We start from the raw sequence: 13,453 nt of genomic DNA on the forward strand, positions 1-13,453 counted from the left end.
CCTGTCAAGAAAGCACATATACATGCCCGTCTGAAGTTTGCCAATGAACATCTGAATGATTCAGAGGACAACTGTCGCTGAACGTGTTGTGGTCAGATGAGACCAAAATGGAGTTCTTTGGCATCAACCAACTTTGCCGTGTTTGGAGGAGGAGGAATGCTGGCTATTGACCCCAAGAAACCATCCCCACCGTCAAACATGGAGGTGGAAACATTATGCTTTGGGGGTGTTTATCTGCTAAAGGACAGGACAACTTCACCGCATCAAAGGGACGATGACGGGGCCATGTACCGTCAAATCTTGGGTGAAAACCTCCTTCCCTCAGCCAGGGTTATTGAAAATGGGTCGTGGATGGGTTATTCCAGCATGACAATGACCCAAAACACACGGCCAAGGCAACAAAGGAGTGGCTCAAGAAGAAGCACATTTAAGGTCCCGAAGTGGCCTAGCCAGTCTCAGACCTTAATCCCATAGAAAATCTGTGGAGGGAGCTGAAGGTTCGAGTTGCCAAACGTCAGCCTCGAAACCTTAATGGACTTGAAGAGATTTGCAAAGAGGAAGTGGGAAAAAATCCCTCCTGAGATGTATGCAAACCTGGTGGCCAATACAAGAAACATCTGACCTCTGAGATTTCCAACAAGGTTTTGCCACCAAGTCTAAGTCATGTTTTGCGAGGGGTCAAATACTTATTTCCCTCATTAAAATGCAAATCAATTCATAACATTTTTGACATGCGTTTTTCTGGATTTTTTTGTTGATATTCTGTCTCTCACTGTTCAAATAAACCTACCATTAAAATTATAGACTGATCATTTCTTTGTCAGTGGGCAAACGTACAAAATCGCAGGGGATCAAAATACTTTTTCCCCTCACTGCATATAGCGACTGCGCAGCGCAGCTCGCCGACACAAAGTATTTGCAGCACCACTCGCACTATTTCGATGGGGTCGCGCCCCTGTGCTGCCGATAACTAGATAACCGTGACCAATGATTATTATGACGCTTAAAGAGGGTCTTTCACCTTGTTAACTGGAAATAGCAGTCTTTTTAAAAATGCGGTTTGAAGACTCATTAATTTCTTGGTCAACAGGCTATGACGTCGCTTCCATTTCATTGTAGTTTCTGTTCATTGTACGTTGATATTATTTCCAGGTCAATTTCAGTTTCCTGTGCGGCTTGTTTGTAGGCTACTAAAAAATGGCCGGTGATGGAGGCGCTCTGAAGGATATCAAATGAGATTAATCCCAGTTCAGGACTAGAGAGGGTTTTTACAAAACTGCTGACCCTCTCGGATTCACAACAACGAGGCGGACTACCTCGGGGTCTGTCCGCAGGTACCACGGTGGGCCCGGGGTTGACCGGTTCGATACCCGGTGGTGGTTATGTTCGGTGCAGGGGCCCGGAGGTGCCCTCCTCCATGCCGCAGCCAACTCCTCTCGGCGGGTTCCTCCCTCCTGTCGCTCCAAAGCCACCGGAGGACCCGATGAAGAATCCGAGAAGTGTGTTTAACATCGGAAGAGAGCTTTACTACACTTACACAAATATCAAGAAGGTAAATTGAATAACGGCGTTGCAAGTAATGAATCTATTAATGACTTAGATCTATATAAACTAACGTTAGCCAATTTGCTTTATTTGTTGTAAACTCACCTATTTTCTCGGGTGACAGTAGCCGCCATGTCCCAGATTATATGCTCGTAGTCGTGTTAATCCAAATTTGCATATCCAGTAAATCGTGATCACGTTATTTGAGCAATCAATGGTGCGACATTATTGGGTTATTTTTTCATATTTAACCATTATTTAACTAGGCAAGTCATTAAGAACAAATTCTTATTTACAATGACGGCCTCCCGTAGACCACAGAAATGTACATGCACGTAAAGGCGTGTAAGACGCGCTGGAATGCAACACTGTTGCAACATTCAGAAAACAGTTGCAAGAATGTAGCTGCCATGATGCAAGTCGGCGTCTTTTTGATAGCAAATGTTGCATCCGGGGTTTACACAACAATCAATCTTAGTTTTGTAATGCAAAAAATGCCTCAATGGGGGGGATCTCAATATACAACAGTTTATTTCCTCTAATATTCTATACTCAAAAATGTATTTTAAACATGTACAAATTGAACTTTCACAAAGGGACAAACACTGAAGTAGAACACAGAAACAGGGAAACATTTTTGAAAAGCGGAACCTTATACCTTCACTTGTTCTTTTAAAAGCTGCTTGCTCCTAACTCTCCCCTCTGTGATGTCTGATGGCGACCTCAGTAAACCATGACAAGCTATCTACACAAGGGCACCCAGCCCACCGCATGACTTCAACCAGTACTCTGCCACAACAGGACGTATGGCCCTCATGGTGGCTTCTCAGCAGCCAGGTTTCAATAACCACCCATTAAGAAGTGAGACAAGCAGACTTCAATGGGAGAGTCGTCTGTCTGTCTGGTGTGTTGTTTTGTGTCTTTGCTTTGTTGTCATGTCTGGTGTGTCTTGTTTTGTGATCATTGTCTGTGTGTGATCTTTGTTTGTCTGATCTCCCTCTTTGACCTCTGAGATTGCCAACAAGGGTTTTGCCACCAAGTACTAAGTCATGTTTTGCAGAGGGGTCAAATACTTATTTCCCTCATTAAAATGCAAATCAATTCATAACATTTTTGACATGCGTTTTTCTGGATTTTTTTGTTGATATTCTGTCTCTCACTGTTCAAATAAACCTACCATTAAAATTATAGACTGATCATTTCTTTGTCAGTGGGCAAACGTACAAAATCAGCAGGGGATCAAATACTTTTTRCCCTCACTGTATAGCGACTGCGCAGCGCAGCTCGCCGACACACAAGTATTTGCAGCACCACTCGCACTATTCGATGGGGTGCGCGCCCCTGTGCTGCCGATAACTAGATAACCGTGACCAATGATTTATGACGCTTAAAGAGGGTCTTTCACCTTGTTAACTGAATAGCAGTCTTTTAAAAATGCGTTTGAAGACTCATTAATTTCTTGGATCAACAGGCTATGCCCGTCGCTCCCATTTTCATTGTAGTTTCGATAATTATTTCCAGGTCAATTTCAGTTTCCTGTGCGGCTTGTTTGTAGGCTACTAAAAATGGCCGGTGATGGAGGCGCTCTGAAGGATATCAATGAGATTAAATCCCAGTTCAGGACTAGAGAGGGTTTTTACAAACTGCTGACCCTCTCGGATTCACAACAACGAGGCGGACTACCTCGGGGTCTGTCCGCAGGTACCACGGTGGGCCCCGGGGTTGGACCGGGTTCGATACCCGGTGGTGGTTTAGGTCTGGTGCAGGGGCCCGGAGGTGCCTCCTCCTCCAATGCCGCAGCCAACTCCTCTCCGGCGGGCTTCCTCCCTCCTGTCAGGGTCTCCATGGTGAAYCTTCAACCGGAGGACCCGAGTGAAGAATCCGAGAGAGTGTGTTTTAACATCGGAAGAGAGCTTTATTTCTACACTTACACAAATATCAAGAAGGTAAATTGAATAACGGCGTTGCAAGTAATGAACTTAMTAATGACTTAGATCTATTATAAACTAACGTTAGCCAATTTGCTTTAGTTTGTTGTAAACTCACCTATTTTCTCGGGTGACAGTAGCCGCCATGTCCCAGATTATACTGCTCTAGTGGTGTTAATCCAAATTGCATATCCAGTAAAATCGTGATCACGTTATTTTGAGGCAATCAAGTRGTGCATTCATTATTGTTTTGTTATTTTTTTCATTTATTTAACCTTTATTTAACTAGGCAAGTCATTAAGAACAAATTCTTATTTACAATGACGGCCTCCGTAGACCACAGAAAATGTTACATGCACGTAAAGGCGTGTAGACGCGCTGGAATGCAACACTGTTGCAACATTTCAGAAATACAGTTGCAAGAATGTAGCTGCATTGATGTTGCAAGTAGCGCGTCTTTTTTGATAGCAAATGTTTGCATCCGGTTTTACACAACAATCAATCTTAGTTTGTAATGCAAAAAATGCCTCAATGGGGGGGGATCTCAATATACAACAGTTATTTCCTCTAATATTCTATACTCAWAAAATGTATTTTAAACATGTACCAAATTGAACTTTCACAAAGGGGACAAACACTGAAGTAGAACACAGAAACAGGGAAACATTTTTGAAAAGGTTCTGTTGGATGACCTTATACCTTCACTTGTTCTTTTTAAAAGCTGCTTGCTCCTAACTCTCTTCCCCTCTGTGTTGTCTGTGTAGGCTGTGGACCTCAGTAAACCCATAGACAAGCGTATCTACAAGGGCACCCAGCCCACCTGCCATGACTTCAACCAGTACTCTGCCACAACAGAGACTAGTGGATGCGACCTCATGTTGCCTGTTGTTTTTCATCCCTAGAGGCTAGTACAGCCACGCGCTTCAATATATACACTGAGAGCTGCCGGTTCATTAATAAAGAAGGAGACAAGCAAGCCTTCAATGAGGAGGTGCGTCTGTCTGTCTGTGTGTGTCTCTTGTGTTTTTCTGTCTGTGTGTGTCTTGTTGTTTTGTCTGTCTGTGTGTGGATCTGTGTTTTTGTCCTGGGTGTGTTTCTGTGTGTCTTGTGTTGTGTGTCTTTTGGTGTGTGCTGTTGTGTGGTGCCCTGTGCATGGCGTTTGTTTCGTGTGTTGTCTCGCGATCTTTGTTTCTGTGTTTGGTGTGCGTTTTGGTTCTCGCTGTTTGTGTGCGTTTTGTTTCTGTCTGTGTGTGTTTGTTGTGCGTCTTTGTTTCTGTCTGTAGTGTGTGTGTTGGTTGTGCGTCTTTTGTTTTCTGTCGTGTGTGTGTGTGTGTACGTCTTTGTTTCTGTGTGTGTGTGTGTGCGTCTTTGTTTCTGTGTTGTGTGTGTGTTGTCGTCTTGTTTCTCTGGTGTGTGTGTTGTGTGTGTGGCGTGCGTTTCTGTCTTGTGTGTGTCTTTGTTTCTGTGTGTTTGTGTTGTGCTTTGTTTCTGTCCTGTGTGTGTGTGTGGTCTTTGTTTCTGTCTCTGTGTGTGTGTGGTCTTTGTTTCTGTCTGTCTGTGTGTGTTTGCTGTGTGTCTTCTTTGGTTTCTGTCTTGTGTGTGGTGTCTTTGGTTTCTGTGTGTTTCTGTGTGTTTGTGTGTGTCTTTGTTTCTGTCTGTGTGTTGTCTTTGTTCTGCTTTGTTTCTGTCTGTGTGTGTGTGCGTCTTTGTTTCTGTCTGTGTGTTTGTCTGTCTGTGTGTGTCTGTCTGAGTGTGTCTTTGTGTTTGTGTCTGACTCTGTCTGACTGTCTGTGTTGGAGGGGGGCTTTGAGCTATAGCCTATGTCTGTGTTGGTAGGTATGGCCTTGGTTTTGAGCTATAGCCTCAATGTCTTAGTGTTTGGGTAGGGGGTTGAGCGATCCTAAGCCGCCTCAATGTCTGTAAGTTGCGCGGGGGTTATAGAAAGCTTATTAAGGACTATGGTCTGTTGTTTGCCATTATGCTTTAATTATATTGTAAATATTTTGGAAACTGCAATACTTTTTCAAGAGCTCTTCTTTGAAGTAACTTGCCTGCCTTCTTGGAGAAATTTATGATTCTTAAAGGCCCAATGTAGCCATTTGTATATAAATATCAAATAATTTATGAGTAACAATTAAGTACTTTACTGTAATACATTTCCATTAAAATGGGGGGGGGAATATTTTTTAGCAAAAAACATTCTAWAGCAAGAATGTTGCTAGTGAAACTGAAAAAAATCTGTTATTGACAGAGAGGTTTGGAGCTGTCTTTGTTATTGGTTTATTAACTAATTTACAGAATGCTGATGTCACCATGGAAATCCAAAACTACTGGAAATGCAAACCTGCTGATTAGAATGTCCTGTGTAGATTGTATTTTCAACCAGCAGCTATCAGGATTTAACACTGATAACATTTTTCATCAGCTGTTGTACAATATGATATTAAAAACATAATTTTGACTGCACAGGGACTTTAATTAAATTCAGATGATGGAGTGTGATGATGATAAACAGTACTTCTCTTTGCCTTTGCTTGGTTCCTCCTCTGTCAATGAACCTCCTCCGGAGCACTGGATCTAAATCCGCTCTCTCTGCTGTTCTATCTCTGTCACAGAGCTCAGATATATCAACATGCCTCACTTTTATCATAGGATAACATAGAAAGTGGATAATATAGAAAGTGGATAACATAGAAACCATAGAAAGTGGATAACATAGAAACAAGTTGATGATATACAGTGCCCTCTGTAATTATTGGGACGGTGAAGCATTTTTTTCTTCTTTTGGCTCGATACTTAAAAAGTTTGGAAAGAATGACCGAGGTTAAAGTGCATACTTTAAATTTGAGGGTATTTTCATCCATATCGGGTGAACCGTTTAGAAATTACAGCACTTTTTGTACATAGTCCCTCTATAGGCGAGCAAAAGTATTGGGACAAATTCACTTAGTGGGGAGAACAAGTATTTGATACACTGCCGATTTTGCAGGTTTTCCTACTTACAAAGCATGTAGAGGTCTGTCATTTTTATCATAGGTACACTTCAACTGTGAGAGACGGATCTAAAAGCAAAAATCCAGAAAAATCACATGTATGATTTAAGAATTATTTGCATTTTATTGCATGGACATAAGTATTTGATCACCTACCAACCAGTAAGAATTCCGGGCTCTCACAGACCCGTTAGTTTTTCTTAAGAACCCTCCTGTCTCCACTCATTACCTGTATTAAACTGCACCGTTTTGAACTCGTTCACTGTAGAAAAGACAACCTGTCCACACACTCAAATCAAACAGACTCCAACCTCTCCACAATGGCCAAGACCAGGAGCTGTGTAAGGAACTCAGGGATAAATTGTAGACCTGCACAAGGCTGGATGGGCTACAGGACAATAGGCAAGCAGCTTGGTGAGAAGCAACAACTGTTGGCGCAATTATAGAAATGGAAGAAGTTCAAGATGACGTCAATCACCCTCGGTCTGGGGCTCCATGCAAGATCTCACCTCGTGGGGCATCAATGATCATGAGGAAGGTGAGGGATCAGCCCAGAACACACGGCAGGACCTGGTCAATGGACCTTGAAGAAGAGCTGGGACCACAGTCTCAAAGAAAACCATTAGTAACACACTACGCCGTCATGGATTAAAATCCTGCAGCGCACGCAAGGTCCCCCTGCTCAAGCCACACGCGCATGTCCAGGCCCGTCTGAAGTTTGCAAATGACCATCTGGATTGATCCAGAGGAGGAATGGGAGAAGATCATGTGGTCGATGAGACAAAAATAGGAGCTTTTTGGTCTAAAACTCCACTCGCTTGTTTGGAGGAAGAAGAAGGATGAGTACAACCCCAAGAACACCATCCCAACCGTGAGCATGGAGGTGGAAACATCATTCTTTTGGGATGCTTTTCTGCAAAGGGGACAGGACGACTGCACCGTATTGAGGGGAGGATGGATGGGCCATGTATCGCGAGATCTTGGCCAACAACCTCCTTCCCTCAGTAAGAGCATTGAAGATGGTCGTGGCTGGGTCTTCCAGCATGACAACGACCCGAAACACACAGCCAGGGCAACTAAGGAGTGGCTCCGTAAGAAGCATCTCAAGGTCCTGGAGTGCCTAGCCAGTCTCCAGACCTGAACCCAATAGAAAATCTTTGGAGGAGGCTGAAAGTCCGTATTGCCCAGCGACAGCCCCGAAACCTGAAGGATCTGGAGAAGGTCTGTATTGGAGGAAGTGGGCCAAAATCCCTGCTGCAGTGTGTGCAAACCTGGTCAAGAACTACAGGAAACATATGATCTCTGTAATTGCAAACAAAGGTTTCTGTACCAAATATTAAGTTCCTGCTTTTCTGATGTATCAAATACTTATGTCATGCAATAAAATGCAAATTAATTACTTAAAAATCATACAATGTGATTTTCTGGATTTTTGTTTTAGATTCCGTCTCTCACAGTCGAAGTGTACCTATGATAAAAAATTACAGACCTCTACATGCTTTGTAAGTAGGAAAACCTGCAAAATCGGCAGTGTATCCAATACTTGTTCTCCCCCACTGTATGTGTAGTAAAAAGTGTTGTATTTAGTCCCGTATTCATAGCACGCAATGACTACATTAAGCTTGGGACTCTACACATTTTTTGGATGCATTTGCTGTTCGTTCTGGTTGTGTTTTTATTTCAAATCCAAACTTTGAGTATAGAGCTAAAATAAGAACTAATGGTTCACTGTATGTCTGGTTGTCCYGACAAACCTTAGTCCTGGACTTAAATCACTTTGAGTGGAGAATCTCCCTTGAACATGCTTCTTTGTCCAGGACTGTAATCTATGTCTAGGAAGCTGACCCATAGTCTTTCACTCCAGATGTCATTTCATTTAGGCTGTTGTTTTTTAACACTATTTTATGAGGACATATAACCTCTAACAGTTCAGATATTAGTTACAGTTGTTGTGACACCTGGCGTCCTCTTTCAGAGAAATCTCTTACCACTGTCACTGAACATAGCATATAAGCTTATCAAATGTACCAGTGTTGCTAATATCAAATTCTTCATGTTGCCTTTCAGAGGATGATAGACAAGTCCAAGGTGACCTGTCTGAAATGGCTGCCCAAGTCCGAGAACCTGTTCCTGGCCTCTTACGCCAGTGGCCACCTCTACCTCTACAACGTGGAGCACCCGTGTGGCACCGCCGCCCCGCAGTACTCCCTGCTCCGCCAGGGCGAGGGCTTTGCAGTCTATTCCTGCAAGACGAAGACGCCCCGAAACCCGCTGCTGCGCTGGGCCGTGGGCAATGGAGGCCTCAACGAGTTTGCCTTCTCGCCAGACGGCGTGCATGTGGCGTGTGTGGGCCAGGATGGCTGCCTGCGCATCTTCCACTTTGACTCCATGGAGCTGCAGGGCGTGATGAAGAGCTACTTCGGCGGCCTGCTGTGCGTCTCCTGGAGCCCTGATGGCAAATACCTGGCCACGGGCGGCGAGGACGACTTGGTGACGGTGTGGTCTTTCGCAGAGAGCCGCGTGGTGGCCCGGGGACACGGCCACAAGTCCTGGGTGAACGTGGTGGCCTTTGACCCCTTCACCACCAGCCTGGAGGACGAGGAGCCCATGGAGCTGAGCGGCAGCGAGGAGGACCTACAGCAGGGGCCGCTGCACTTTGGCCGTGTGCGCACAAGCAGCACGCTGTCACGCCTCTCCCGCCACAGCTCCAAGGGAGGCTCGCCCTCCGTCACCTACCGCTTCGGCTCGGTGGGCCAGGACACCCAGTTCTGCCTGTGGGACCTGACGGATGACGTGCTGTACCCAAGGCTGCCCCTGTCCCGTGCCCTCACCAACACCTTCGGCCCCACCATCCCTCCCTCGGTCAGCAGCACCATCAACAACACTACAGGCGGAGGGAGTGGAGGGGTCGTAGGCGGGGTAGAGGGCCACCACCACCCCACCACTAACCCCCACCAGCCCCCCACCATGCCCCTGCCACTCCCCCGCTCCCTGTCGCGCTCCAACTCCCTCCCCCACCCCGCCGTGGCCAACGTCTCTAAGGGCCAGAGCACGACGGAGGGCGGGGGAGGGAGCGGAGGGGGCAACGCCACCCCCTTCAGTATCGGCCGCTTCGCCACGCTCTCCCTGCAGGAGCGTAAATCGGACAAGTCTGGAGGGAGCGGGGTGGGCGGGGAGAAGGAGCACAAGCGCTACCARAGCCTGGGKAACATCAGCAAGAGCAACGACAAGATCAACGTAGCGCCACGCAGCAGTCGCCTGGACGCCGCCAAGGTCCTGGGCACCACCCTGTGTCCGCGGATGCACGAGGTGCCCCTGCTGGAGCCCCTGGTGTGTAAGAAGATCGCCCACGAGAGGCTGACCGTGCTGGTGTTCATGGACGACTGCATCATCACCGCGTGCCAGGAGGGCCTCATCTGCACCTGGGCACGGCCGGGTAAAGTGGTGAGTCCTGCGCCCAGCGTCCGTAACGTTATGGTAGCAAAACATCTATCAATGAATAATGCTCTTTAGGCTGTCCTATCAGCTTTTAGTTTACTAGTTTATACTCCAAGTTATTAGAAAGGACTTGAGGGTATTTATGGATTACTTGCCATGAGTCTAAACTTTCTTCCTTCCTTTCTCTCCCTCCCTGATGCTGCCTGCCCCCTCCTCCAGAACTTGACAGCACAGAACGGGAACTCTCCCAGTGGCACGGTAGTATAGCTGGAAGTGGAACTTTGACTCCCCTCTCCCCCACCAAACCCCATCATGGCTGAAGAGGGGCCAGCATCTGCACCCTATCATCCCAGTATTGACCCCTGATGTATCCCCTTGCCTCTTCTCAGCCTCTCACCGCTTCTCTTTAGGAAGACTACAAAACAAAAATGGGGACCGTCCCTCTTTTCCCAGAAGCATAGAGAAGGCCGACTCCTCTCCACCCTGCAAACACGAAAGTAATTGTATTTTATTTATTTACCTTATCTCAAGACTGAAGTAATTTATATTGTAAATAATACGAATACTCTATCAATACAAATGACAAAGAGTATCAAAATATTGACTCAAGCGAGTGGAAAGACATAAAATATTACTATATGAAGATCCTATATTGTACATAGCGACACAGTTAACATTGAATGTCTGCAGTTAGGGACCTGAAGATAGTGTTTTTGTGTGATAGAGGTCCTTGATTTGTCGTCTCTTGAAGCAAACTGGTTTGTCGATGAAGATGGATGCATTTAGGGTCTCCGGCATCAAAGACTTCACCCTTGTGCAGTACAGAGAACAATCTTCCTATGGCTGCTACTGTACTCTTCAGCTGAGACTGTCCGCTCCCAATGATACTTGTTCCTAACATTACTGCACAGTGACACACCGTACGCTTTCAAGCAGTGTAGCATCCATTAGCCTCCATTCCCCCTCACACCTGTAATGCCTCTTGCAAGATTTTGCACATTCAACATTGGTCATTTTAGCCCACAAAAGGAAACTGGAGGCAATTTGTCTTGTGATTTTCCGTTTGTGTTTTGTTAATTGACATGGCTTTTATTTCATGTCATTTTAAGCTACTGATTCTAACTCGGCTGTATTATTTGTGGATTATTCTGTGTACGTGACATCCATGATATTTTACCAACCTGGATAAATGACAATGATCAGTGGGTCTTGCATCAAACCATTGTTTTACCTAGAAATGATTTAATGTGTGGGGTTTGAGGTTCGGTATGCTGAAAGGCATGCGACTGTCATGAATCAAAGCTACCGGTGTAATAACACCAGACTAGAAATGGTGGTGGACCAACTAAAATTATTTGTAGAGAAGAAGTGACTGTGTTTAGGATCTGGCCAGTTAAGATAAGAACACTGTTTATAATGGAATGTACACTGAAGACTACCATTTTATTAGTGTGTGTATGTCCTAATAACAGTTATGTGAAATGGCAAAAGGTGACACTAAAACCATCAACACTAAAATCATTTACTGTACACTGAAGAATACCCTCTGATTGAAGGCCTTTTTCAATACTGCAAGAGAATGGGAACTAACCATTTTATGCCAAGGGAAGAAAACCCATTACATTTGTTTTTCTTTTTGACCGTTTACAACAGACCATAGCATGTAATGTCATTTTTTTTATTCAGTGTGCATTATACACACACACTTACATGTGAGGTGGTAAAGTTAGTGGCAAATTATATCACAGTATTAAGTTTGTATATAGGGGGATCTGTTATTAAAATTCTAAACCCAAATGCTACCTGTTACTCTCAGGCTATAGCCGTCTCATTGATTTGCAATAGGAATATCTGAATCGAATTCTGTTTTTTGTAGTTATAAACTCTCCAAGCTCTTGCACTTTATAATCCCAAAATATAGTGCTCTTGTCATCCAATATCTATTATCTTGTTGTCAAAGTTAAGTTTTTCATGACTTTGATAAATGTGCAGCTGTATGACAGAACGCAACTAGTTTCTTTAACATTGAAACCCTGTCATGATTGTAATCATCGTGGGCATCTTTCATGACAAATGTTGAGTCAAAAACATGCCAGAGAATGGTAATTTAAAGAAAGAGCAATATGTAGACAGATATACTTGCGTTTYACAGAGACAGACAGGCTTGTTTGAGTTTGCAATGAGAGTTTTTATTTCACTGAGCTGTAAGATTGAGTCCAGAGAAATTACATTGAATAGGATTAAAACCGTCTCTTGCTCAGACAAGGTAAGCAGAGAAACAAACCACCTTATGCACCCTGACTTTCAGTACAAATGACATGGAGCACATAAATGACATAGATCTGTCAATACATCTGACTTAGTCGTTATTGTTTGGAAAACACTTCACATTACCTATGCATAACTATGAAGGAGTAACCTATGGAGTAATAAGTAAATACAGTCACGTAGTAATGTTTGGTAACGTGTATGAAGAACATCATGAAAAGTGTGAAGGTTGCTCACTTTAGCATGTCATTAAGGGACATGCTCCCCTTGTACTGTAAAATAGTTTGCACACCATCCCAAGAATAATTACGACCACAAATAACTGTAGCGACCCTGTGTTTGTTTATAAGCGCGGATATCGACTTTACCACTACCAGCATGCTTTTGTGGCGCAGTTGATGCCATGCACGGCTAAGGTTGAGGGTTCGCCGACCACCACGGACGAGCTCACTCTCTCTGCCTGTTTCATTACACTACGATCAGAGCCAGCTGCAGATGATCAACTAGGGGGAAATAAGATTTTCAAAATGTAAATGCTATATAATTATATAAAATATATGCAATGCATTTTCCAACAACACATTTCTGTGCCAATGCCCCAAACAACCAATAAGCAAAGCATAGCATCCCCGATTACCGACTTTGGGCTCTTCAAAATRATGGTTTGCGTTTACAACACCAAAATCAAATAGACTATGTCAATCTCYACAAAAATAAAATACAWCCCTTCCTACCTTGTACACAGTATCGAAGGCTTGACAATCTCAGAATTTCAGTCYTTGGTGTTTTGTAGCAGATATCTCTTTCCATTCATCAGTTTGAATGCTGGAAGTATATTAGAGTAGAGTGGACGAACGTGCGCAGGTCGGCTATAGGAGACTTCTGAAGTAGCCTAATCAGATTAAAACATGGTACTGGGCACAGCACATCATTTCAACGTGGAGAATTTGGGTAATATTAGGTAGAAACGTTGATTAATCAGATTCCAACCTATTTTCAACCACTCAAAAACTGCCAAAAYTTTGTTGAATTGCCAATGTGTTATCACTATGCTTTCAACCATATAAAAACACAACCAAATTCCAATGGAAAATCATTGTAAAATGTTSTTTATTTAAGTACAACTGAATGTGTTATCACTGTTCTTGATCTAATAGCACAGCCAAATGACCTGGATTGCKGAAAATTGAGATTACATTAAAGTACATGGTGCAAGTGATCAATGCGTTTGAGGTTTTATGTAGATTATTATAACAATTGAAGATTTCTACAGACCTGCAG

General features: G+C 44.0%; 1 pseudogene; it reads left to right on the forward strand.

Moving 5' to 3' along the window:
* Positions 1-2,846: 2,846 nt before the first annotated feature.
* On the forward strand, positions 2,847-13,391 carry LOC111949874 (WD repeat-containing protein 20-like; annotated as a pseudogene).
* The last annotated feature ends 62 nt before the right edge of the window (positions 13,392-13,453 follow it).

This window comes from Salvelinus sp. IW2-2015, linkage group LG22 (genome assembly GCF_002910315.2).
Source record: "Salvelinus sp. IW2-2015 linkage group LG22, ASM291031v2, whole genome shotgun sequence".
Taxonomy (NCBI): Eukaryota; Metazoa; Chordata; class Actinopteri; order Salmoniformes; family Salmonidae; genus Salvelinus; species Salvelinus sp. IW2-2015.